This window comes from Thalassophryne amazonica, chromosome 5 (genome assembly GCF_902500255.1).
Source record: "Thalassophryne amazonica chromosome 5, fThaAma1.1, whole genome shotgun sequence".
Taxonomy (NCBI): Eukaryota; Metazoa; Chordata; class Actinopteri; order Batrachoidiformes; family Batrachoididae; genus Thalassophryne; species Thalassophryne amazonica.
In genome coordinates, this window is record NC_047107.1 from 91,789,824 (window position 1) to 91,815,543 (window position 25,720).

A 25,720-nucleotide genomic window follows, 5' to 3' on the forward strand; every position below is an offset into this window, starting at 1 on the left:
AAAATTTTTCTCATAATGGTCTAAAAAGGTCTAAAAAAAGGTCTAAAACTTAACTTGGTGATTCCTGCAAGAACCCTGAGAGGGAAAAAATATGGAATCACTCAATTCTGAGGGATAAATTATGGAATCACCCTGTAAATTTTCACCCCCAAAACTAACACCTGCATCAAATCAGATCTGCTCGTTAGTGTGCATCTAAAAAGGAGTGATCACACCTTGGAGAGCTGTTGCACCAAGTGGACTGACATGAATCATGGCTCCAACACGAGAGATGTCAATTGAAACAAAGGAGAGGATTATCAGCCTCTTAAAAGAGGGTAAATCATCATGCAATGTTGCAAAAGATGTTGGTTGTTCACAGTCAGCTGTGTCTAAACTCTGGACCAAATACAAACAACATGGGAAGGTTGTTAAAGGCAAACATACTGGTAGACCAAGGAAGACATCAAAGCGTCAAGACAGAAAACTTAAAGCAGTATGTCTCAAAAATTGAAAATGCACAACAAAACAAATGAGGAACGAATGGGAGGAAACTGGAGTCAACGTCTGTGACCGAACTGTAAGAAACCGCCTAAAGGAAATGGGATTTACATACAGAAAAGCTAAACGAAAGCCATCATTAACACCTAAACAGAAAAAAACAAGGTTACAATGAGCTAAGGAAAAGCAATCGTGGACTGTGGATGACTGGAGGAAAGTCATATTCAGTGATGACTCTGGAATCTGCATTGGGCAAGGTGATGATGCTGGAACTTTTGTTTGGTGCCGTTCCAATGAGATTTATAAAGATGACTGCCTGAAGAGAACATGTGAATTTCCACAGTCATTGATGATATGGGGCTGCATGTCAGGTAAAGGCACTGGGGCGATGGCTGTCATTACATCATCAATAAATGTACAAGTTTACGTTGATATTTTGGACACTTTTCTTATCCCATCAATTGAAAGGATGTTTGGGGATGATGAAATCATTTTTCAAGATGATAATGTATCTTGCCATAAAGCAAAAACTGTGAAATCCAATTGAAAATCTTTGGTGGAAGTTGAAGAAAATGGTCCATGACAAGGCTCCAACCTGCAAAGCTGATCTGGCAACAGCAATCAGAGAAAGTTGGAGCCAGATTGATGAAGAGTACTGTTTGTCACTCATTAAGTCCATGCCTCAGAGACTGCAAGCTGTTATAAAAGCCAGAGGTGGTGCAACAAAATACTAGTGATGTGTTGGAGCGTTCTTTTGTTTTTCATGATTCCATAATTTTTTCCTCAGAATTGAGTGATTCCATATTTTTTTCCCTCTGCTTGTTCTAAAAAAGTAACTTACTGACTGCCACAATATTTTTCCTGATTTCTTATAGTGTTTCTTAAAGCCAGAAAGTTGCCATTTGAAATGACTTTAGTTTTGTGTCATGTCTGTGATCTGCTTTTTTTCTACAAAATTAAACGACGGAATGAACATCCTCCAAGGCCAGTGATTCCATAATTTTTGCCAGGGGTTGTATTACTTATCAAAATCTGTTACACCAAACACCAACCTGAGTCCTTTTGAGAGAATTTCAAGTTTTCAACAGTTTATGTATGCAACATATATGTGTTGTAGTTTGTAACTTTTTAACAGAGTGCTTTACTCATAGCCAAAGTCCATACATGGCAGATCAGCCTTACAGGAAACAATTCCTGCAAGGGAATAGGCTAAATGCACAATTGGTGTCACAGGCAGAACAACCCACTTTCATGCCATTTCGTGATAGCATCACGAAAAGTAAATTAATTTAAGGTTTCGTGATGTCGTCATGAAAAGCGCCACATTTTTTGTTACAGGAGCACAAATTCATTTTGTGATGGGAGCACGTGGTGTGTGTGTGTGTGGTGGGGGGGGGGGCTGTGGTTAGTGGAAGGGAGAGTGTTAGGTTATGGTGGGGTTAGAGTTAGAAATAGTAAAATAAAAAAACTCACAAAAATGTGACTCATTTCGTGATGGGAGTTTGGAAAAAAAAAAGCGTGAGACTGTCTGGGCAAGATAGTGCAGTCCATGAACAATAAATTCGAAACTGTGGCGATATCTATTAAGGGTCAGGCTAGAAGACTGGAGAATTGGCAGGACCCAAAGTAAATCAATTGCCAGCGATACACAAGGGGAGTTATAACACAAGAAGGTTTGGCATGGGCTTGAGATTATCTGGGATTTAGTACTTAAGACAAACATGGAGACACAATCAGTTTTTTTTGTTTTGTTTTTTTAACTGGTGTGAGGATTAAACAAGAAGTAAAGTGCTAGAACTAAACACGGGCAGAATGGCTATCAAAATAAAACAAGAAGTTGAAAATTGCAAACAAACAAACTATGATATCGAGTATTGTTTTATTTACTTAATAGCAAAAAAATTAACAAAATTAAGACCCCGCTGCTATTCAATAAAGTTTCTGACTTTGTAAAATCCTGGAAATTTTTTTGTCTAAGCCAGCGGTCACAAACCTCTTTGAGAGTGAGAACTACCTCAAAGACAGCAAGTATTAATGAGGATGATGTGTTTTTACTCAAGGCCATCAAATATGACCATCGGGTATTGCGAAGACTTTGTATCTGTCCGTCCGTCAGTGCGCAGCATAAATCCAGTCCTATTACTGCCAGAGTCTTTGAATTCACGGGCAACATTCTTGGGACAGAGACTTTGGACAAGTTCAAAGATGGCTGACCTGGACATATTTTAAAAGGTTAGAAGTTGCGTTCTGTTCCTATTTTTATGGTATGATCTCACAGATGTTAGCATGGTGACATTACTTCCTGGTTTTGCTAGCTGCTAACTTTGCTTCCTATCTGGCTAAATATAACATCTTTGTCATATATTATGTAAAGGCTAGTGAGAAATAACACTTCTAGAACTGGAAACCTTGTTTTTGTAACCTGATAACACCTCTGAAGTGATTTAGAAGACATTTCGCGGATGTTAGTGTGCCCGCTAACGTCCGCTAACTCAAAGCTAACTTTGACCAGACGTGTGGTCAGAGTTTCTGCACAATAAATTTATGTTTTCAGAATCTCATATGCATTGTGAGAGTTGGATGCTAACCAGTGACCTAAGGCAACAACTCGATGTCTTTGGTTTCTTCTTTGGGTAATGCTGGAATGACTGTGTGGAGATTCAGATGCGTATCACTTGCATTGTAAAGAAGCATCATTTTCAACATTTTGGCCATGTACCATGTTTCTCTGTACATGATCCAAAACATAGGTACCTCTGTGTTGATTGTGCCAGTGGTTGGAGAAGTCCAAGGGGATGGCCATGCTTCACCTGGCTGTGGCAGATATATGTTAACTTTGAGCGGTGGGGATGGATTAGTTGTGATTGCCGTCTTGAACCCATAGTGGTTTCGTGGTGTAGTGGATGTGGCAATGCACAACACCAGCACATGCTCCCCAACTTGACTTGACTTGATGAGTAACTGTAACTGGCCTCCTGCACTGATTGGCAAGAAGTTTCTACTGAGGACATCTTTGATTGACATTAAACAGTAGCCAAAATAAAATTTTATAAAGGCTTCACTGCACAATAACATCTGACACTGAACATCACAAACAATATCTTGCTCATGTCACAGGGGCAAGATTTGTCTTTGATACTGTGTGACAGTTATTAATAATGTTACTTGGCGAACACAGGACTGCCATCAACGCAATGCCACTTAAGCCTCCGTTTGTAGGCAGGAGTACGGTAGCAATTTCACTTTGTTTATGATCCAGCCTTTCTGTTTCTCTCCTGTCTTTCTCAACATCTCCCTCTCTCTCTCTGTGCCCTTTCCAAAGCAGAGAGGCTCTTTGGACTGGAGTGTCAATTAATGAACCTTGTTGTCTATGTTAATAAGTAGTAACGTGTGTATGGAAAAGGCCAAGTGAGTTTTCAGTCTGTCACCATCCCACTTGGCACGTCACATGCGTGTTTCTTTTTTCATGGTTGTCTTAGAATCACTTACATCATATACTTAATGCAACCTTCTGAGAGTTTCACAGGTTTTTGAATGTTAAACATGCTGTTATTGAATTCGATGTTTGCTAATAAATCACATGGTGCCGGGGGTTGGAATGATTCACCCTCTCCTCCTCCCAGGATAATTCTACCGTGCAACACTCAGAGGCACATTTGCATCCATTCCATAATGCTTTCAGTGATCTGGCTCACATATTATACATTTCTATGCCCCCTTTTTAATGTTTTTTTTTTCTGTTTCCTTTCCTTTCTTTCTGTTCCATCTCATTATGCATTTCTTTTGCAAATCTGTCAATGTGATATTTTGCTATTATCAGTAAAATTTCCCTTTCCAGACTTAACAATTTTTTGGTTTTTGGAGTTTCTCTGTGCATTGAGAGAGATGGGTTTGGAGCTGTGATGACATATGTGATGATAAATTATTGAACAGCTAAATGACTTACGGTTGCAACTATTATGTTTATTATTAATGAATGTCTTCATTGTTTTCAGGAGATTTTTTTATTAAATATTTAGTCTTAAAAATGTCAATCATAATAAAAGCATATTACAGCATTCCAAAGCCTGAGGATACATATCACTTGTCCTAAAGTGGCTTGAAACTGTGCACAAATGTCATTGGTGTCTGTTGTGGTCACAACATAGGAACCTGCTGGTGGGCACCAGCAGTGAAGGAGGCTGTCATGCATGAAAAAAGTTTTTTTTTTTTACTTGGATAGCCTGCGGGACTCCTGAAGCATCTGACAGATATCAGAAGGCCAACAGGATGGCAGCTGCAGTGGTCACTGAAGCAAAAACTCAAATGTGAAAAAAGGACGGGAGGCCATGGAGATGAGCTTTCTGTTGTGTCAAAGAAGTTCTGGCAAACTGTTGTGACTCATGAAGGGAAAGCAAAGCATAGGTCTTTTCAGCAGGAACGGGGAGCTGTTGACTCTTGAATGGGGATCTCGCTGGGCCGAGGAAGAATGGCAACAGGAACTTCTCAACCCAACTGAAATGTCCTCTGTGGAGGAGGCTCAGTTAGAAGACTGTCTGGCAGAGGTCAGTGAGGCAGTTGAGAAGCTCCACAGTGGCATGGTGAGATATTGAAGTCTCTTGACATCGTTTCACTTTCCACATTGACACATCTCTTCAATGTCATGTGGAGTTTGGAAATGATACCTCTGGATTGGCATCCAGGAGTGGTTATTGCCATTTTAGTAAAGGGTTGCAAGCTTGTACACAAAATCACACTATTAGTCTTCATGGGAAAGCCTGGACCAGGGTACTGGAGCTGGCCTCAACTGATTTCGGATCCTCAGCATCAGGATGAACAGCATAGATTTTGTCAGGCTGTCAAGCAGTTTACAAATTTCCTGACTATCCAGCAAGGAAGCTGGATATGCCATGGAAGTTCTCCAGTCTAATCTACATGTGCTTTATAGACTTGGAGAAGACCAATCATGCTTGCTTTTGGAGTGTCTTTTGGGGAGTTGCGTGAATGTGGCATCCTGGGTATTATTCTACTGGATATTCGGTCTGTTCTGTGTTAACCCTTAGGTCATGTTTTTCTGCATAATCAACACCAATCCAAATTCCATGTTAGTGACTAATGGTCTCTCCAGATGTTGTGACTTGCCACAAATTCTGTTTGTGATATTCAGGGACAGAAGCTCATGTTGATCAGAAGAGAATATCCATTATCACACCACCAGCCTTTTTGGGATTAAGTAATTCATATCGCCTTTCACAACATGACCTCCAGTACACTTTGGAACATTCGACAGTTGTCATGGAGATGAGAATCAGTACCTCCAAAATCAGATTGACACGTGATCTGGAATGGCATAATGCATTTGTGGCTTTGGACTGGTTTGCTTAGAATAAGAATAAGCTGACCCAGATGGCAAAGCTCTCCATTTATCAGTCAGTCTATGAGTTCTAAATCTCTCCTGTTGTTGTGACCTTTGTTTAGTGATTGGGGGGATTGTGAGTACAACTGCCTTAAATTAGCTTGTAGAGTAGTAGGACTCACCCTTAGAGCCAGGGTGAGGTTCTTTCCAATCAAGAAGCATCTGAAAATACAACTATTGCTGCTTTGTGTACAGGTGACCACATTGAGGTAGTTTGTGCATGTGATTAGAATGCTGTTTGGATGTCTTCCACTGCAAAATATCTAGGCACATACAAGTACAGAGAAACCTGGGGTGTCAAATGGATGAATTAATTCTCAAAATCTCCTAATTCTAAAGACATAAAATTGATGTTGTCTGTCAGAATCAGTTTATCACCAGGCTAAATCCAATTTTGACAGCCTGTCATTTTTTGAGATATTCAAAATAATTTCAGAAATGAGTTAAATTTAGTTTAAACTGATCTAAAAAAGCATTTAAAGCATTTTAGAATCATGCCTGGGCCTTAATGGTTGCTTCATGAACATATGGTAGGACTAGCTGGTGCAGAAGAAGTTCTAGTGAAGTAGAATGGACAGACTGGCTCAGTGTATGGAAACCTTAGATTCTTGGAACCTTCTTGGTGATTGATGGTGTGTCTTGTAGGCAGTGGTGGGCAGAGCTAATGAACAAGTTAGCTTCGATAACAGATAATCAGCTAACTGAAAAGTTAGCTTTTATGAAGCTAAACCGATAAACCACCCAAAAATTATCAGACGCTACAGCTATTCTGTGAATTATTTCTGTAATTTATGTTTGTGGCATGGCCCAAGCAGAGGGTCACCCCTTTGAGTCTTGTCTGCTTGAGGTTTCTTCCTCAGAGGGAGTTTTTCCTTACCACTGTTGCTCTGGGGGTTGGTAAGGTTAGACCTTACCTGTGTGAAGTGCCTTGAGGCAACTCTGTTGTGATTTGGTGCTATATGTTTGACGTTAAAGAGCAAACAGGAATCGATTGCAATGATTCCAACTGAAAATAATGGAGAAGCAACCTGGGCTTCTTCTGGCATTTTTACATAAAACTAACACAATAACAACATCTATAAACCCAGAGAATATATTCTCAAGAGTTTTAGGCACAATATACAAAGAGTTTAATGCTGTTTTCCATGTGGAGCCTGATCAGAGCGTCTCAAATGCATTTCTTTTTTCGTGAATGTACTGAGATTACCCATAATGCACCGAGACACAGCGTGTCTACATTAAAGCCTTCAAAATTAGTGCATTACATTAAAACTAAAACATATATCTGATATTTTCACGTTATAAAGCTTCAGACATGACGTTAATTTAAATAACTTGTCAGAAATTAGTTTAGTTAAAATTTTAACCATAAGTTAAAACAGTATGCCTCTGGATGACTTGGGTGATATTGCCAGCGTATCAGTATGGGGTCAAAAGAAATGAGCTTTTTTCTTTTCTGTGACCAGTTCTCCTTTGCTTACAGAGGATAGAGTGGTTTCTTCTACAACCAGCTCTCCTTTGTTTGCAGAGGATAGAACTGTACATCTACTATAAAACATTTAAGAGGTAGGTACTCAACTGATTTTAGACTTCATAAATGTTTGTAACTGTTAAGCTTTGTTCACCATGCCTGCAAAAATATGTTAGCAGTTTAAAAATTATCAGACCAAAACTTATCAGAACATAATTGGTCCGATGATGGTTTTCAAAGTTATCTGAAAAGCTAATCCGATAATGAAAACATTATCTTCGATAATTAGTGGTTCGCGGATTAATGGAACTGTGCCCACCACTGCTTGTAGGCAAATTTTGTGGTTTTGCTGTTTTCAGAATGGGCTTCTAGAAACTCTCGTGCTGACTGGTCTGGCACTGCAATGGACACGGACTCTGACATACTACAGCAGCCTGTTTGCCTGAGCTTCTGATCTGCGTATTTGGATATTCACTTCACCAGCACAGCTGGTCAACAAAGTTCCTCTACACCTCCCACCTTTGCAAATAATGACTCATATATGGTTGTTCAGCTGCAACACACATTTATTTATTTATTTATTGCAATAGCATGCTCTGTCAAATAGATGTTGTGTTTTCCATTTTTTCTTGTTAGGATGTCACCCCACTGAGTTTGGTCTCATTTAAGTTTCTTCCATGTCTGATTTACATTTGTCTTTTCTTACCACTGTGACTAATGTGCCTGCTCATGGAGTGCGTAAGGTGTAGAACTTACTTGTGCATGGGATTTTAATGGGATAAGAGCTGTGTAAATGCACTCACTGGCCACTTTTTTGAGAATGATGCTGTCATTTCAGTATGGACCATCATCTCTGAGGAATGTTTCCATCACCTTATTGAATCTATACCACAAAGAAATAAGACAGTTCTGAAGTCAAAAGGGGGTCCAACCTGGTACAAGCATAAACGCAACCTGGTATGAGCATAAGCTGAATTTAAACCAGCCTATGCTCTGTCGAAACGATTTTAAGATAATCATCTGTAATTTATCTGAATTAAATAAACAAATTAAATGTCTGATTTACAGCGTTGTAATTTCAAAGACAGCTAATACTGGGTTTAACATCAGTAGAAACCTGCCACATCAGTCAAGGAACAAAGGACCAAATGTGGTTTCTGATTATGTTTTTATTCCTGATGTATCAATAATCAACTGACAAACTGTTCAGTATAGGTACAAAGGGGTGCACGATCATTTAAATTATTCAAAATACACTTTCCACATCTTCTAAAAAAATAAGGCCTTAGAGTTGAGGTGTATTTCCTGATGCTGTTAAAAGGTTTGTTTACATCATAAAACAATTTTCAGTTGCTTGAAAAAACCTGTTTTGATATAATCTGGCTTTAAGAGATAAACGAAGTAAAAGAAAGAAACAAGATAGCGTATAAAAACAAAAGGACAAAATTCCTTAGCCTGGTGCTATTGTGACGCTGGTTCAGATAAACAATGAAAAATGAATGGGCAAAGAAAATAAATTGTACCAACCACATAATATGAACTGATAAAGTCGAGAATACCCCGAAGACAGCAATTGTTGAGATTTTTAAAAACTTTGTCTGATTTTATGAAGCTTTGTGAGAATCTGTTCCCCTGTCGAGACAATGCCTTTTTCCCAGTAATGTGCAGCTTTCTATTGAAATACATGTCAGTCAGCTGATGTGACTGGCATGTATTCAGCATGCATTAGTCTCATTAAGAATCAGCAGCATGTGATTTATTGCCTCTGCTTCTGTTGACTTCCATGTTTTATGGAGCAATGTGAATACCCATTTGCTGCCCCCCCCCCCCCCCCAAAAAAAAAATAATCCACTGAGATTCCAGTGCACCTCTCCATTAGACCCACAATTTGTTGCATTAACTGGAGTCCTGTGACCCCAGAAGATTATTGCAAACACATACTCTATTTTGGCTGTTAACCATTGTGGTCTGTAATGAAATGTATGTCAGGGTACGGCATGTAATAGAGAGGCAGAAAGGGTGTAAGTTAAGGGGGGGAACATGACTTTGAATCTGCTTTTAGTTACAGGAAAAAAAAAGCTCATCCTTGTTGATCAGGACTTTTGTCCCTGTGAGTAGATATCCACCCCAGACTCTCAACTACCGCCCTCCATCACCCACCTGTCCATTGGATGTATTGAGCCTTCACTGGCGGCTCCAGAATTGGAGTCATGATTATGAATTTATATGAGTGATTAGGAGTGGCAGTTAGCTCAAATGCCTCTGTTGCTGAAAGGGAATTTAGATAATGGCTTTTCTGTGATAATGTGTGAAAGTGGGAGTGGGACCTGGTTTGCAAAGGATAGGAAGCAGATAATAGGATTCAAGTGGATCATTAAAATTTTCCCTTAAAAGTCATTTTCTAAGAAGACAAATTAATCTGTGATAGCAGACAGAGTGGTAAACATGTTTTTGTGCTCAAAGCATTTTAGTGTGTTAATTGTGTGGAAATCGGATTCACCTTTGTATGCTCACATTACATATTTAATAAATCCTCACAATATGTGTTGTCCTTTGGAGCAGCAGTTACAGAATCATTGCTACTTAACTCTGAGGTGTGGTCAGGCACAGCTTTTACAATGATATCATCTGTCACCAGAAAAACGTTTGCGCCTTAGACCACCGAATACCCAGACTAAGGTCCAGCGCTGTCCACCGCTGTACAAAATGCATGACAGTCATTGTGGCTGATGAGACACGTGCACTCTGCTTGTCTGCACTTATCAGCAGTCACCTGCAAGTCTGTAATATTAATATGACAGTGCAAAGACGTAAGTCTTATATAGGTCCTGAGGCCTGTTGGTGCTGGTGCTTATCTCTAGATTCCAGAGTGTGAAGCGAAGCGAACGAGAGTGGGACGTTAGTCTGTTGCGAGTTTCTTTCCCAACCAAAGCCAGTACCCAGTTACAGCTGGGAAGACTAAGACAATGCAGATTAAGTTTCTTGTCCAAGGACACAGACGGGTAGTATGCGCAGGATTCAAACCCAGGGCCCGGTTTCATAAAGCGGTCTAATCTTGTTTAGTCGACTAAACTCACTTTGTGAGTGAAGCCGAGCACAGCGTGAGAATGGTCTTCAAAACGTGGATCTAATCACAGATTTTATCCTTTCCGTTCGTGTGGCCAAGAGAAAATTCTTAAAGCATGTTTCTTCTCCGTAAAAGAGTTAATACAGCAGTAATATATGGTTTGCGCTGCAGCATCATGCCATGCTAAGCTAAGATGCAACATACAGGACACTGACCAGTCGTGCTGTGGAAGCCACTTCTGTGATCATAGATTCAGACAGAATGTGACGACGAGTGGCCGCTTTTGTGTTATTGGCCAAGCTGAGCTAAACTGACAGCAAAGCTAAGCTACGGACATCCAGCTTCTGGTGGAGCAAGATTGTTTTCCTTTGGAATAGAAAGACCAACCTAATCTCATGCCATTTCGTGATGGCATCACGAAAAGTAAATTTATATCCGTCAGTTCATGATGGGAGCATGAATTCACTTCGTAACGCTATCGGGTTCTGTGGGGATTAGGGTTACAGTTAGGGGAAGGTAGGGTTAGGTTATAGTTAGGGTCAGGGAACACAGGGTAGGATTAGAAATACTAAAATAAAATTAAAAAAATGCATCACAAAAATGTGACTCATTTTGTGATGGGAGCAAAAAAAAGTGAGAGACTGGGCTGAAAAACACAGCAACGCCACACAGTGGAATAATAATTGTACATGGCTCTGTGTGTGAACACAGCAGGAGGGAAATCAGAGACAATGGGCCAAAAGAAACAAGCGAAATTACACCACAGTTAATTGGACCATTGAAGAGAAAAAAAAGATCTTTCACTGCTTCACTTACTCAAGGCATGAGAAGTGGGCCAGAAAGAAAAAAGCAGTATTTGAGGAACGCATAAAAGAAGCGGATTTACCTACACAAAAGAAAGAAGCCACCACAACCGCAAAACTGGAATCGATCGCCTCACAGATCGCAAAATATCTGACGACTGAGGAAATAAAAAAAAAATAAAGGAAGAAGCCCAAAAGGAAGCGATAAAAGACTATCAATTGCTGGATAAAGGGAAACAACTACAGTTTAAAAGGAGTCAGTGGAAGAGGGAGGAAGAGTGGATACTGTTGTGGGCAAAAGAATATGCCAAAATAAAATACCCCAAAAATCAGACAAAGACATTCAAAGAATGGCAAAAAATATTCCACCACCACTGCCCAAGTAAGAAAGACATCACTTGTAAGAATCTCACAACCCAAAAATCAAACTTTATCAAACAAAAACATTTCTCAGATAATGAAATAAAAACAATGCAACAGGAGGTTGAGAAAATGATAAGAGAAGGCATCTGCCCTCTGACGCAACCCATTACACCACCAAAAAATAATTGCCCTCAAAAAAAGTTTATCCCCGAAAAAACAAACCATCCACTGCCTCCCGAAAAACCGAACCATTCACTGCCTACCGAAAAACTGAACCATTTACTGCCTCCCGAAAAAATGAACAAGTCATTGCCCCCCAAAAATGAGCAACTCACTACCCCCCCAAAAAACGAACCATTCAGTGCCTCCCGAAAAACCGAACCATTTACTGCCTCCCGAAAAAACGAACAACTCATTGCCTCCCGAAAAACCGAACCATTTACTGCCTCCCGAAAAAACGAACAACTCATTGCCTCCCGAAAAACCGAACCATTTACTGCCTCCCGAAAAAATGAACAACTCACTGCCCCCTGAAAAAACGAGCAACTCATTGCCCACCGAAAAAACGAGCAACTCACCAGCTCATCTACAAAATAATTCACAGGTGCACACAGACCCAGAACAGCAGGAACTAGAAGAGGAATTGGCAAATAAGATTGAAGAAACAAGAAAAATGGACATGAAAGAGCGCCCAAAGCTGACTAAACTAAAAGAGAATAAAAAATTCAAAAATATCCTTCAAAAAGTTAACATAGGACTAACCAAAATGGTCCAAAGAGGAGCCACATTGACAGAGTTAAACTCTGTAAATTATGGAGCGGCATGGTACATACAAAGTAAATTAGCCCCACAAGATTTGGAGAGAAACAATACCACAAATAAGAAAAAGAATACCATACCACGATGGAAAAAGAAATTACAACAAAAAATCAGCTGCCTAAGAGCAGAGATCTCCCAAATGGCCACATTTTTGGGAAACAAGAACCACAAAAAGAATCTTCTAAAAAAAAAAAAATCGCATTAAAAGAAAATACAATGTTGAAGACAAACTGCTAGGTGGAAGGCTGGCTGAACATCAAGCCTTAGTAAAAGCTTTCGCAGCACAAATTAGGAATAAAGACAAGAAAATACAAGCAAAACAGATAAACTATTTGCAACAAACCCCAGATTAGTGTACAGAAAGCTGGCAAATGACACAATAGAAGTACAACAACAACCTGAGAGAAAGGAAATTGAAAAATTTTGGAGACCACTCTTTGAAGACCCAAAACAACACCAAGAGGCTAAGTGGATTGAAAAAATACAACAGAAAAACAAAGACAAACAACAAATGCCAGCAATTGTAATCAATGAAGAAGAGATCAGAAAGAAAATGAGTGAATACAGTAACTTCAAGGCACCTGGCATCGACAAAATCCCAAATTTTTGGCTGAAAAGACTGACAGCATTACACCAACATTATGCTGTGGCTTTCACAAAAATATTGAACGGAGAAGAGGACACACCAGACTGGCTAACGACAGGGAACACAAGCCTAATTCCAAAGACCAAGGATACACAGCTTCCCAACAAGTACAGACCCATATGCTGCCTAACAACAACATACAAATGGCTGACAGGAATCATAACTGATGCCATTTATGAACATCTTGACAATGGTGGCTACCTGGAAAATGAACAGAAAGGATGTTCCAAAAGAAGATTAGGAGCTAAAGACCAGTTACTGACAGACAAAGCTATCCTGGAGGACTGCAAAACAAGGCAGAGGAACCTCAGCATGGCTTGGATTGATTACAAAAAGGCATTTGACAGTGTACCACACTCCTGGATCATGAGGTGCTTAGAACTCTACAACATCAATGAGAAAATAAGAACTTTCCTGAGAGCACAAATGAACAAGTGGAACACCACCATCACCCTCAATCACACAGAGGGACAAATAACAATCCCAGACGTACGAGTTCAGAGAGGGATACTTCAAGGAGACAGCCTTTCACCTCTCTTATTCTGCTTAATCATGGACCCGCTCAGCAAGATCCTGAAGGAGCAAGACATCGGATATGACTTAAGTAAAGACAAAGGAAAGGAAAACCAAAAACTTGTGAACCATCTGTTGTTCATGGACGATTTGAAAATCTATGCCAACACAAAAAACGGACTAACTCAACTCGTGGAAACTGCCCATAAGTTCTCAAAAGACATTGGCATGGAATTTGGACTGGATAAATGCTCAAAATGCACAATGACAAAAGGAAAAAAGACAAAAACCGAAAACATACAATTGGATGAAGGGAGCTACATTGAAGACCTGGCTGCAGACTCCACATACAAATACTTGGGAATTGAACAAAGTAATTCAATTGAACACAAGAAAATGAGAACAAAAACAACAAAAGAATACCTAAACCGCTTAAAAAAGATCTGCAAAACACAGTTGACACCAAAAAATAAAATCACAGCCATAAACCAGTTTGCAATACCAGTGGTGACCTATGGGTTTGGCATAGTGAACTGGCCACAATGTGAGCTTAATAAATTGGACACAAAAACCAGAAAAATGCTCACCCTCCACAAAATCACATACAGAAATCAGTGCATGGACAGAATATACCTACCTCGCAGAGAAGGCGGTATGGGTCTTACTGAAATCAACCAGGCCTACAGAGCATCGATAATAAGTATTGGACAGTACTTAAAGAGCTCTGAAGAAGAAATCATAAAAACGGTCACACATCATGAGGCCATAACTGAACGGACCTCAATCACTAAACTGGCAAAAAACTTTGGCGGAGAACTTATACAAGAGAGAAAAAGCAACAGTCTCATGCCTGCAACAAAACTTGCAAGACAAACCAGAGAACAATACTGCAAAAGAGAAGGAAAACATCGAGTGGAAAGATGGAAACAACACAAAAGAGCCGGACGTTTCCAAGAAGAACTCGAAAAGGAATACATCGACAAAGTTGGATCAATGCAGTGGCTAAAAAATGGAAAACTTGGTTTTGATGGAGAAAGAATTCTGATTGGAGCACAAGATCAGGGACGTCTAACTAATGGCTTCAAAAAAATGGCAGGGATCTCACAAAATGATAAATGCCGATTCTGTCATACAGCTGTTGAGAGTGTAAACCATCTAACTTCAGCATGCCAGATCCTCATGGCAGATGGACATTATACATCCAGACATAACAAGATCTGTCAATATCTCCACTGGAAGATCTGCAAGGAACTGGAGATGGAAGTCAAAGAACATGTCTGGGAACACGAGCCAACACCAGTCTCATCCAGCGGAAAAGTAGCGATCTTCTACGACAAAGAGATCCCAGCAGGAAGACACATTGAAGGAGGTGCAATCAAACCTGATACTGTCATCTGGAACAAGCAAGAGAAAACAGCCAAAATCATTGATGTGACAGTCCCCAATGATTACGGCCTGAATAGAGCTGAAAGGGGAAAGATCTCGAAATACCAAGACCTGAAAAATGACCTAAGAACAACATGGTCATTGAAAGACATCGATATCATCCCAGTTGTGGTGGGAGCAATAGGCCTGATGAAGAAGAACCTGAAGAAATACCATGAGGCAATCCCCGGTCACCCAGGTGCACATGAGGTGCAGTTGTCTGCGATTAAGGGAACGATCACCATCTTGAAGAGAGTCCTCGGATACAATGCCAGATCTGGTTAGGATAACTATAGAGCCTAGGGTGCAACTTTAGACCCCAGGTTTGGGGCCCATTGCATTCTACTAAAAAGACATCAAAGATAAATGAAAAACCAAAAGACACAACTTTCATATATGTAATCATTATTATTCAATTCATTAAGATTTATGCAATATTGTTTTTTTTCTGAATGCACTGCAGGTTACAAAGAGGCGGAGACAGCCGAATGTTGATCACAAAATACAATAATTTGATTTGAAAGCCACATTCAGCCATATTAAAACTATATTAAAGCCATATTATATTTGGAGACAAAAACAGCCCAGATTGACTGTGTGTACTAGAGTAAATCATGAAGTGGACACAGGTGGAATGATGCTCAGGCAGATAATACTCAGCACCGGAGGTTACGTCACTGTTATGGCTAAAACTAGCTCTGAATCTGTGTGCATTTTTCAGATGCTGTACTAATTTTATTTTTAGCAGCTACATCAGGACTCGCACACATTAAAGAGTTGGAAGCAATGATTCATAATTTGGTGTAAAAATTTTTATAAGATAGTGTTGATTGGAGTGAGATATGCACTTTAAATACGCAATAAGTCCATTTCAGATGATCAGGGCAGACTCTCTTTCTCTTAAAAAGCTTTATTTTACTCAGTGCCCCGCTTCGGCTGCCTGCTACAGAACGCTGTATTGTGTTCCTCTCCATTTTTTGTGGGAGCGTTACAGCGCCACATACAGGTCTGGCATATACAGACTGGTCTGACATGGAACATTATTAACCGGTTTGGGAATTAAATATATATATATATTGTTCTAACTGGTTCAGGAATGTCAATTTTTTGGGGTGGAACCCAAAACCGGAAACGTTAATGCAGTTTTTGTTCGGAATAAGCCAGTTGGGGAAAAAAATTCAGGTTCAAAGCCCTGGATAACAGACACCTGAGTCACTGGTCTCAAAGAAAGATGGAAATAACAGCCGAGAAGTCGTAGTTTCAGTAATTGGTTGAACAAAGTGTCTGTGACATTCTGTCTCTCGTTAATAGACATTTGACAAACAGTTGATTTGTACATGCTGGTTAGTCCCTGGGCTTCAGAGGGTTAAATAGCAATGAACGTGTCTACATGTCTCAGACGGACTTGCACTCTCTGCACACTTGTTTTTGCAACTTGGTTTTTTGCATTGACTGTCAAAAAAGGGCTCATGGTCTTTAACAAACCTATTTTCACAAAGCATATTGAAATTACAAGCTGTTTCATATCTGCAAGAAAGAGTAATTGCCAGAAATGTTGAAACCTTTTTTTTATTATTTGTTTCGCACGTTGAGCAGTGTTGGGACTTGGTAGAGTTATGGACTGTAATGGTGTTCTTAGTGCTGCAAGAACATCAAAGTTCCCAGTCCCAATGACAGAAACAATAAAATATGATGAAGACCAAATAACGCACAAGATGTTGGTTGTTATTTAACTGTGGACCATGGCTTTTAGTGTTTTTATGCCCAACAATAATAAGGGGAGTTATTACCATCGTACATCACTGCGCCCATCAAGCGATGACTTTAATCTGTGTTTCCAGTGTTGATGTCAAACCAGATATCATTGACTTCAGGTTGTATTTTATTCTTGATTCTTCCTTGTTTTTGGTCCTCTGTCACATACTGCTCTGCCTGTGCTTCAGAACTACCACTTAACTCGCTCTGCTGTGGGCCAGATAGCTGGTTTCACATTCAGTGGTCATGCTTTTTATCTTTGGCTTTGTGAATTTGAGGTTTGAGCTATGGTTTCATTTTGACTGAAATGAGAAAATAAAATCTGATTCAATTTGGTGCCCCGCTAACTACACACGGAGAGGCACACATACACACATATTACACTCACACACATGCACACAGACTTCCTAGTGTGCATGTGCAAGATAAGAGAACAGGCGGGAACAACCTCGAGAGTGCTGACTGCACACATTAATGATGACTGGAGAAGTTGAATTATAAAACAGACATGTCAGTGTTTCATGAACAGTGATGTTCTTTGTGGTGGTTGGTTTCACAGCCTAGGTGGTTACCTATGGCAGTGGCTATCAGCCCAGTCAATTACTCCCCCCCAACCCCGTTAACAATAATGACAACAACAAAAAACCCTGTCCCTGCTATGTGCACACCTGGGGCCTCATTTATAAAACTTTGTGTACGTGTATGTCTGAATGCCTGCCGCCCATGCCGGTGACTGAGTTCAAGCCCAGAGAGGGACAGTGGCACAGGCTATATCCACACAAAATAAAATATGCAAACACGTTGTTTTCACCTGAGCTATGAAGCTGTGCTTGCACATCCATCCTCTTTTATGAATCTGTCATCATTAAATTATATACATGTGCATAAGTGTGATTTAGTCTGACTTCCACTTCTATCTTAAGGTACATTTGTACGTGGACACTCTCTCAAATAATCATTTGCATATCAAATTTCTGTTGTGCACCAAAATTATGACTACTTAGTACTTGACAACTCTCAATCTCAATTAATCTTAATCTCTTAATCTCAATTAATTTTATGGCTTCAGTGTTAAATGTTAATTTCCTGCACAGCTATCAAAAACAAAGAGCAAATATTTGCACAAAACAATAAAGTTTATCAGTTTGAACATTAAATATCTTGTCTTTGTGGTATTCAATTGAATATAGGTTGAAGAGGATTTGCAAATCATTGTATTCTGTTTTTATTTACATTTTACACAATGTCCCAACTTCATTGGAATTGGGGTGGTACCAAAAAGGTTTACAATACAGAATACAACATAACAATTGATGAGAGTCTGTACAGGTATCCAGCCACCGTCAGGAAGGGGTAGGGGCAGAGTCCGTCCCACGTCCACCACAGAAATGATCCAATCCAGCACGTGGCTCCAGCTGCATCTCGGACAGAGAGAAAAAGAAAACAGAATCAGTCGGCCAGAAAAACTACACTTAAGGTATAATTTGTCAGCATTAAGCAACAGGAAAGCAGAAGAAATACTAAGGTGATCGCCGGCCACCAGCCCTAAGCTTCACTAACAGACCCAGACTTTAGATAAAGTTGAGGCCAATTGTCTTGTTGCATGATTCATTTCATGAAAATAGGAAACAGAATGTGACTTTTTAACTTCTTAAAATACCTGTTAAAATAGGTCAAGGTTATCCATCTTTGAACTTGTCCAACGTCTGTGTCCCAAGAATGTTCCCTGTGAATTTGAAGACTCTGGCAGTAATAAGACTGGATTTATGCTGAGCACAGACGGACAGTCAGATGAACATGAAGTCCTTGCAGTACCCGATGGCTATATTTGATGGCCTCAGGTTAAAAGCAAACATTTTGACAAGAGTTTTCACCACTCTCCCTAGGCTTACACTTTGGTTCCCAGTGATCTGCTCTCACGTGGTCTAGCAAAGTGTTATCATTGTTTATTGGAGAAGGTAGAAGCACTTGTTTAGTTGCAGCTGATGCCAGGAATGAAAATTCATTCATTCAAATGAGTTAGCTCCAAGGTGTGACTATAGATTGTGATTTTAGCACGAGTAAACATGCAGCTTTAGTAGAGACATATCTAATAAACTGTAGGAACATGGGATGAGGTGGTTTGGCGTTTGATAAGCAGGAACAATGAATATGTCGGTAAAGAGTGACAAGAATGGAGGAGAAAGAGGGGAAGGCCAGAGTGGAGGTGGATGGATTGAATAAAGGAAGACTTAAGTTGACTTGTGGTAGAGCAGACACTGATAACCGAAGTGTCCTCAGAGACAGTGTGAGTGTGCGGAGTTACTCGACAGTTCGGTGAAGTGCAGCTCAATAACTGAAGGAGAGGACAGTTAAATATAGACATACAGTCTTATCGTTATCTTCTGTTGTATTCTTATCACACTCAGCTTGCTATTTAATGTAAGTTAATTAGCTGCTGAAACGCTTTCAGTGACAGGTAAAATGAGATTAACTTAGCATAGGGTCACAGTCAGCACCCCAAAGGAATGTTGTTCCCCACAGTGTGACTTTAACCATTTCACAGTTAAGTTTGTTGACAGAAATATTGATTTGTTTTTAGTGTTCTTCTGCACTAAAGATGTTCATATAAAGGGTAATAATGTGTAATTTCATTTAATGTGTGTTCTCTCTCTGTAGTAGAGTATATGGTACTGTCAATATTTAGTTGGGATTAAGATGAATATTTGGAATGCAGTCCTTACAGATGTGCATTTTTTTCTGAGGACAACAAATATTGGCACAGTTTTTGAAGATTAACATAATAAACATAACAAACCTCAAAGGGTGAGTGAAAAATAAATAAACAAATACAATAACCCAACAAGTCACTGGAGTGAAGAAATGCGAATGCAAACAACGGATCGGAGAGACACACCCAGACACGCGCAGGGAGACCGGTACAAACAATGGATCGGGGAGACACACCAACACACACGCAGGGAGACCGGTACAAACAATGGATCGGGGAGACACACCAACACACACGCAGGGAGACCGGTACAAACAATGGATCGGGGAGACACACCAACACACACGCAGGGAGACCAGTACAAACAATGGATCGGGGAGACACACCCACACACGTGCAGGGAGACCGGTACAAACAATGGATCGGGGAGACACACCCACACACGTGCAGGGAGACCGGTACAAACAATGGATCGGGGAGACACACCCACACACGTGCAGGGAGACCGGTACAAACAATGGATCGGGGAGACACACCAACACACACGCAGGGAGACCGGTACAAACAATGGATCGGGGAGACACACCCACACATGTGCAGGGAGACCAGTACAAACAATGGATCGGGGAGACACACCCACACACGTGCAGGGAGACCGGTACAAACAATGGATCGGGTAGACACACCCACACATGTGCAGGGAGACCGGTACAAACAATGGATCGGGGAGACACACCCACATGCAGGAGTCACACCCACACACGTGCAGGGAGATCGGTACAAACAATGGATCGGGGAGACCCACCCACACACATGCAGGGAGACCGGTACAAACAATGGATCGGGGAGACACACACGCACATGCAGGAGTCACACCCACACACGTGCAGGGAGACTGGTACAAACAATGGATCGGGAGACACAGCAACACACACGCAGGGAGACAGGTACAAACAACACAGCGGGGAGACACAGCAACACACACGCAGGGAGACAGGTACAAACAACACAGCGGGGAGACACAGCAACACACACGCAGGGAGACCGGTACAATCAGTGGATCGGGGAGACACACCCACACACGTGCAGGGAGACCGGTACAAACAATGGATCGGGGAGACACACCCACACACGTGCAGGGAGACCGGTACAAACAATGGATCGGGGAGACACACCAACACACGTGCAGGGAGACCGGTACAAACAATGGATCGGGGAGACACACCAACACACGTGCAGGGAGACCGGTACAAACAATGGATCGGGGAGACACACCAACACACGTGCAGGGAGACCGGTACAAACAATGGATCGGGGAGACACACCAACACACGTGCAGGGAGACCGGTACAAACAATGGATCGGGAGACACACCAACACACACGCAGGGAGACCGGTACAAACAATGGATCGGGAGACACACCAACACACACGCAGGGAGACCAGTACAAACAATGGATCGGGGAGACACACGTGCAGGGAGACCGGTACAAACAATGGATCGGGGAGACACACGTGCAGGGAGACCGGTACAAACAATGGATCGGGAGACACACCCACACACACGTAGAGAGACTGGTGCAAACAACAAACTGGGGAGACATACCCACACACATGCAGGAGACACAACCACACATGCGCAGGGAGACCAATACAAACAGCGGATCGGGTAGACACACCAACACACGTGCAGGGAGACCGGTACAAACAATGGATCGGGAGACACAGCAACACACACGCAGGGAGACTGGTACAAACAACATAGCGGGGACACACACCCACACATGCACAGGGAGACTGGTACAAACAACAGACCGGGCAGACACAGCAATACACATGCAGGGAGACCGGTACAATCAGTGGATTGGGGAGACACACCCACACACGCACATGCAGGAGTCACACCCACACACGTGCAGGGAGACCGGTACAAACAATGGATTGGGGAGACACACGAACACACGTGCAGGGAGACCGGTACAAACAATCGATCGGGAAGACACACCAACACACGTGCAGGGAGACCGGTACAAACAATGGATCGGGTGACACACCAACACACATGCAGGGAGACCAGTACAAACAACAGACCGGGCAGACACAGCAATACACATGCAGGGAGACCGGTACAATCAGTGGATTGGGGAGACACACCCACACACGCACATGCAGGAGTCACACCCACACACGTGCAGGGAGACCGGTACAAACAATGGATCAGGAGACACACCAACACACACGCAGGGAGACCGGTACAAACAACACAGCGGGGAGACACACCCACACACACGTAGAGAGACTGGTGCAAACAACAAACTGGGGAGACATACCCACACACATGCAGGAGACACAACCACACACGCGCAGGGAGACCAATACAAACAGCGGATCGGGGAGACACACCAACACACGTGCAGGGAGACCAATACAAACAGCGGATCGGGGAGACACACCAACACACGTGCAGGGAGACCGGTACAAACAATCGATCGGGAGACACACCAACACACGTGCAGGGAGACCGGTACAAACAATGGATCGGGTGACACACCAACACACATGCAGGGAGACCAGTACAAACAATGGATCGGGGAGACACACCAACACACGTGCAGGGAGACCGGTACAAACAATGGATCGGGAGACACACCAACACACACGCAGGGAGACCGGTACAAACAACACAGCGGGGAGACACACCCACACACACGTAGAGAGACTGGTGCAAACAACAAACTGGGGAGACATACCCACACACATGCAGGAGACACAACCACACACGCGCAGGGAGACCAATACAAACAGCGGATCGGGGAGACACACCAACACACGTGCAGGGAGACCAATACAAACAGCGTATCGGGGAGACACACCAACACACGTGCAGGGAGACCGGTACAAACAATGGATCGGGAGACACACCAACACACACGCAGGGAGACCGGTACAAACAACACAGCGGGGAGACACACCCACACATGTGCAGGGAGACTGGTACAAACAACACAGCGGGGAGACACACCCACACACACGTAGAGAGACTGGTGCAAACAACAAACTGGGGAGACATACCCACACACATGCAGGACACACAACCACACACGCGCAGGGAGACCAATACAAACAGTGGATCGGGGAGACACACCAACACACGTGCAGGGAGACCGGTACAAACAATGGATCGGGGAGACACACCAACACACGTGCAGGGAGACCGGTACAAACAATGGACCGGGAGACACACCAACACACACGCAGGGAGACCAGTACAAACCACAGCGGGGACACACACCCACACATGCACAGGGAGACTGGTACAAACAACAGACCGGGGAGACACAGCAACACACACGCAGGGAGACTGGTACAATCAGTGGATCGGGGAGACACACCCACACACGCATTTGCAGGAGTCACACCCACACATGTGCAGGGAGACCGGTACAAACAATGGATCGGGGAGACACACCCACACACGTGCAGGGAGACCGGTACAAACAATGGATCGGGGAGACACACCCACACACGTGCAGGGAGACCGGTACAAACAATGGATCGGCAAGACACACCCACACACGCACATGCAGGAGTCATACCCACACACGTGCAGGGAGGCCGGTACAAACAATGGATCGGGGAGACACAGCAACACACGTGCAGGGAGACCGGTACAAACAATGGATCGGGGACACACACCAACACACGTGCAGGGAGACCGGTACAAACAATGGATCGGGAGACACACCAACACACGTGCAGGGAGACCAGTACAAACAATGGATCGGGAGACACACCAACACACATGCAGGGAGACTGGTACAAACAACACAGCGGGGAGACACACCCACACGTGCAGGGAGACTGGTACAAACAACACAGCGGGGAGACACATCCACACACACGTAGAGAGACTGGTGCAAACAACAAACTGGGGAGACATACCCACACACATGCAGGAGACACAACCACACACGCGCAGGGAGTCCAATACAAACAGCGGATCGGGGAGACACACCAACACACGCACATGCAGGAGACACTGGATGAACAAATAACATCAAAACTTCAGGAAAGATATCATTATGAGAACCCCAAAAATATAAGAAGTGGCTACAGATCACGGCCAAATGCTGTGGTCTTATACACCTCTCTGCAGCTTCTCTCCCCCTGCCATCCCCTTATTACCCCATCCCCGTAGAGACGGTGCCTGCTCCCAGACCACCAATAACTAGCAAAAATCTATTTAAGCATAAAAATTCAAAAAGAAAAAATAATATAGCACCTTCAATTGCACCACAGACTAAAACAGTTAAATGTGGTCTATTAAACATTAGGTCTCTTTCTTCTAAGTCCCTGTTGGTAAATGATATAATAATGGATCAACATATTGATTTATTCTGCCTAACAGAAACTTGGTTACAGCAGGATGAATATGTTAGTTTAAATGAGTCAACACCCCCGAGTCACACTAACTGTCAGAATGCTCGTAGCACGGACCGGGGCGGAGGATTAGCAGCAATCTTCCATTCCAGCTTATTAATTAATCAAAAACCTAGACAGAGCTTTAATTCATTTGAAAGCTTGTCTCTTAGTCTTGTCCATCCAAATTGGAAGTCCCAAAAACCAGTTTTATTTGTTATTATCTATCGTCCACCTGGTCGTTACTGTGAGTTTCTCTGTGAATTTTCAGACCTTTTGTCTGACTTAGTGCTTAGCTCAGATAGGATAATTATAGTGGGCGATTTTAACATCCACACAGATGCTGAGAATGACAGCCTCAACACTGCATTTAATCTATTATTAGACTCTATCGGCTTTGCTCAAAAAGTAAATGAGTCCACCCACCACTTTAATCATATTTTAGATCTTGTTCTGACTTATGGTATGGAAATAGAAGACTTAACAGTATTCCCTGAAAACTCCCTTTTGTCTGATCATTTTTTAATAACATTTACATTTACCCTGATGGACTACCCTGCAGTGGGGAATAAGTTTCATTACACTAGAAGTCTTTCAGAAAGCGCTGTAACTAGGTTTAAGGATATGATTCCTTCTTTATGTTCTCTAATGTCATATACCAACACAGAGCAGAGTAGCTACCTAAACTCTGTAAGGGAGTTAGAGTATCTTGTCAATAGTTTTACATCCTCATTGAAGACAACTTTGGATGCTGTAGCTCCTCTGAAAAAGAGAGCTTTAAATCAGAAGTGTCTGACTCCGTGGTATAACTCACAAACTCGTAGCTTAAAGCAGATAACCCGTAAGTTGGAGAGGAAATGGCGTCTCACTAATTTAGAAGATCTTCACTTAGCCTGGAAAAAGAGTTTGTTGCTCTATAAGAAAGCCCTTCGTGAAGCTAGGACATCTTTCTACTCATCACTAATTGAAGAAAATAAGAACAACCCCAGGTTTCTTTTCAGCACTGTAGCCAGGCTGACAAAGAGTCAGAGCTCTATTGAGCTGAGTATTCCATTAACTTTAACTAGTAATGACTTCATGACTTTCTTTGCTAACAAAATTTTGACTATTAGAGAAAAAATTACTCATAACCATCCCAAAGATGTATCGTTATCTTTGGCTGCTTTCAGTGATGCCGGTATTTGGTTAGACTCTTTCTCTCCGATTGTTCTGTCTGAGTTATTTTCATTAGTTACTTCATCCAAACCATCAACATGCTTATTAGACCCCATTCCTGCCAGGCTGCTCAAGGAAGTCCTACCATTATTTAATGCTTCAATCTTAAATATGATCAATCTATCTTTGTTAGTTGGTTATGTACCACAGGCCTTTAAGGTGGCAGTAATTAAACCATTACTTAAAAAGCCATCACTTGACCCAGCTATCTTAGCTAATTATAGGCCAATCTCCAACCTTCCTTTTCTCTCAAAGATTCTTGAGAGGGTAGTTGTAAAACAGCTAACTGATCACCTGCAGAGGAATGGTCTATTTGAAGAGTTTCAGTCAGGTTTTAGAATTCATCATAGTGAAGGTTACAAATGATCTTCTTATGGCTTCGGACATTGGACTTATCTCTGTGCTTGTTCTGTTGGACCTCAGTGCTGCTTTTGATACTGTTGACCATAAAATTTTATTACAGAGATTAGAGCATGTCATAGGTATTAAAGGCATTGCGCTGCGGTGGTTTGAATCATATTTGTCTAATAGATTACAGTTTGTTCATGTAAATGGGGAATCTTCTTCACAGACTAAAGTTAATTATGGAGTTCCACAAGGTTCTGTGCTAGGACCAATTTTATTCACTTTATACATGCT

At 42.0% G+C, this 25,720-nt stretch overlaps 1 protein-coding gene across 6 annotated transcripts in view; it reads left to right on the forward strand.

Moving 5' to 3' along the window:
* Positions 1-25,720, forward strand: part of ksr2 (kinase suppressor of ras 2) — a 494,388-nt gene that overhangs the window by 188,654 nt on the left and 280,014 nt on the right. The gene's annotated exons all lie outside the window — the stretch shown is intronic.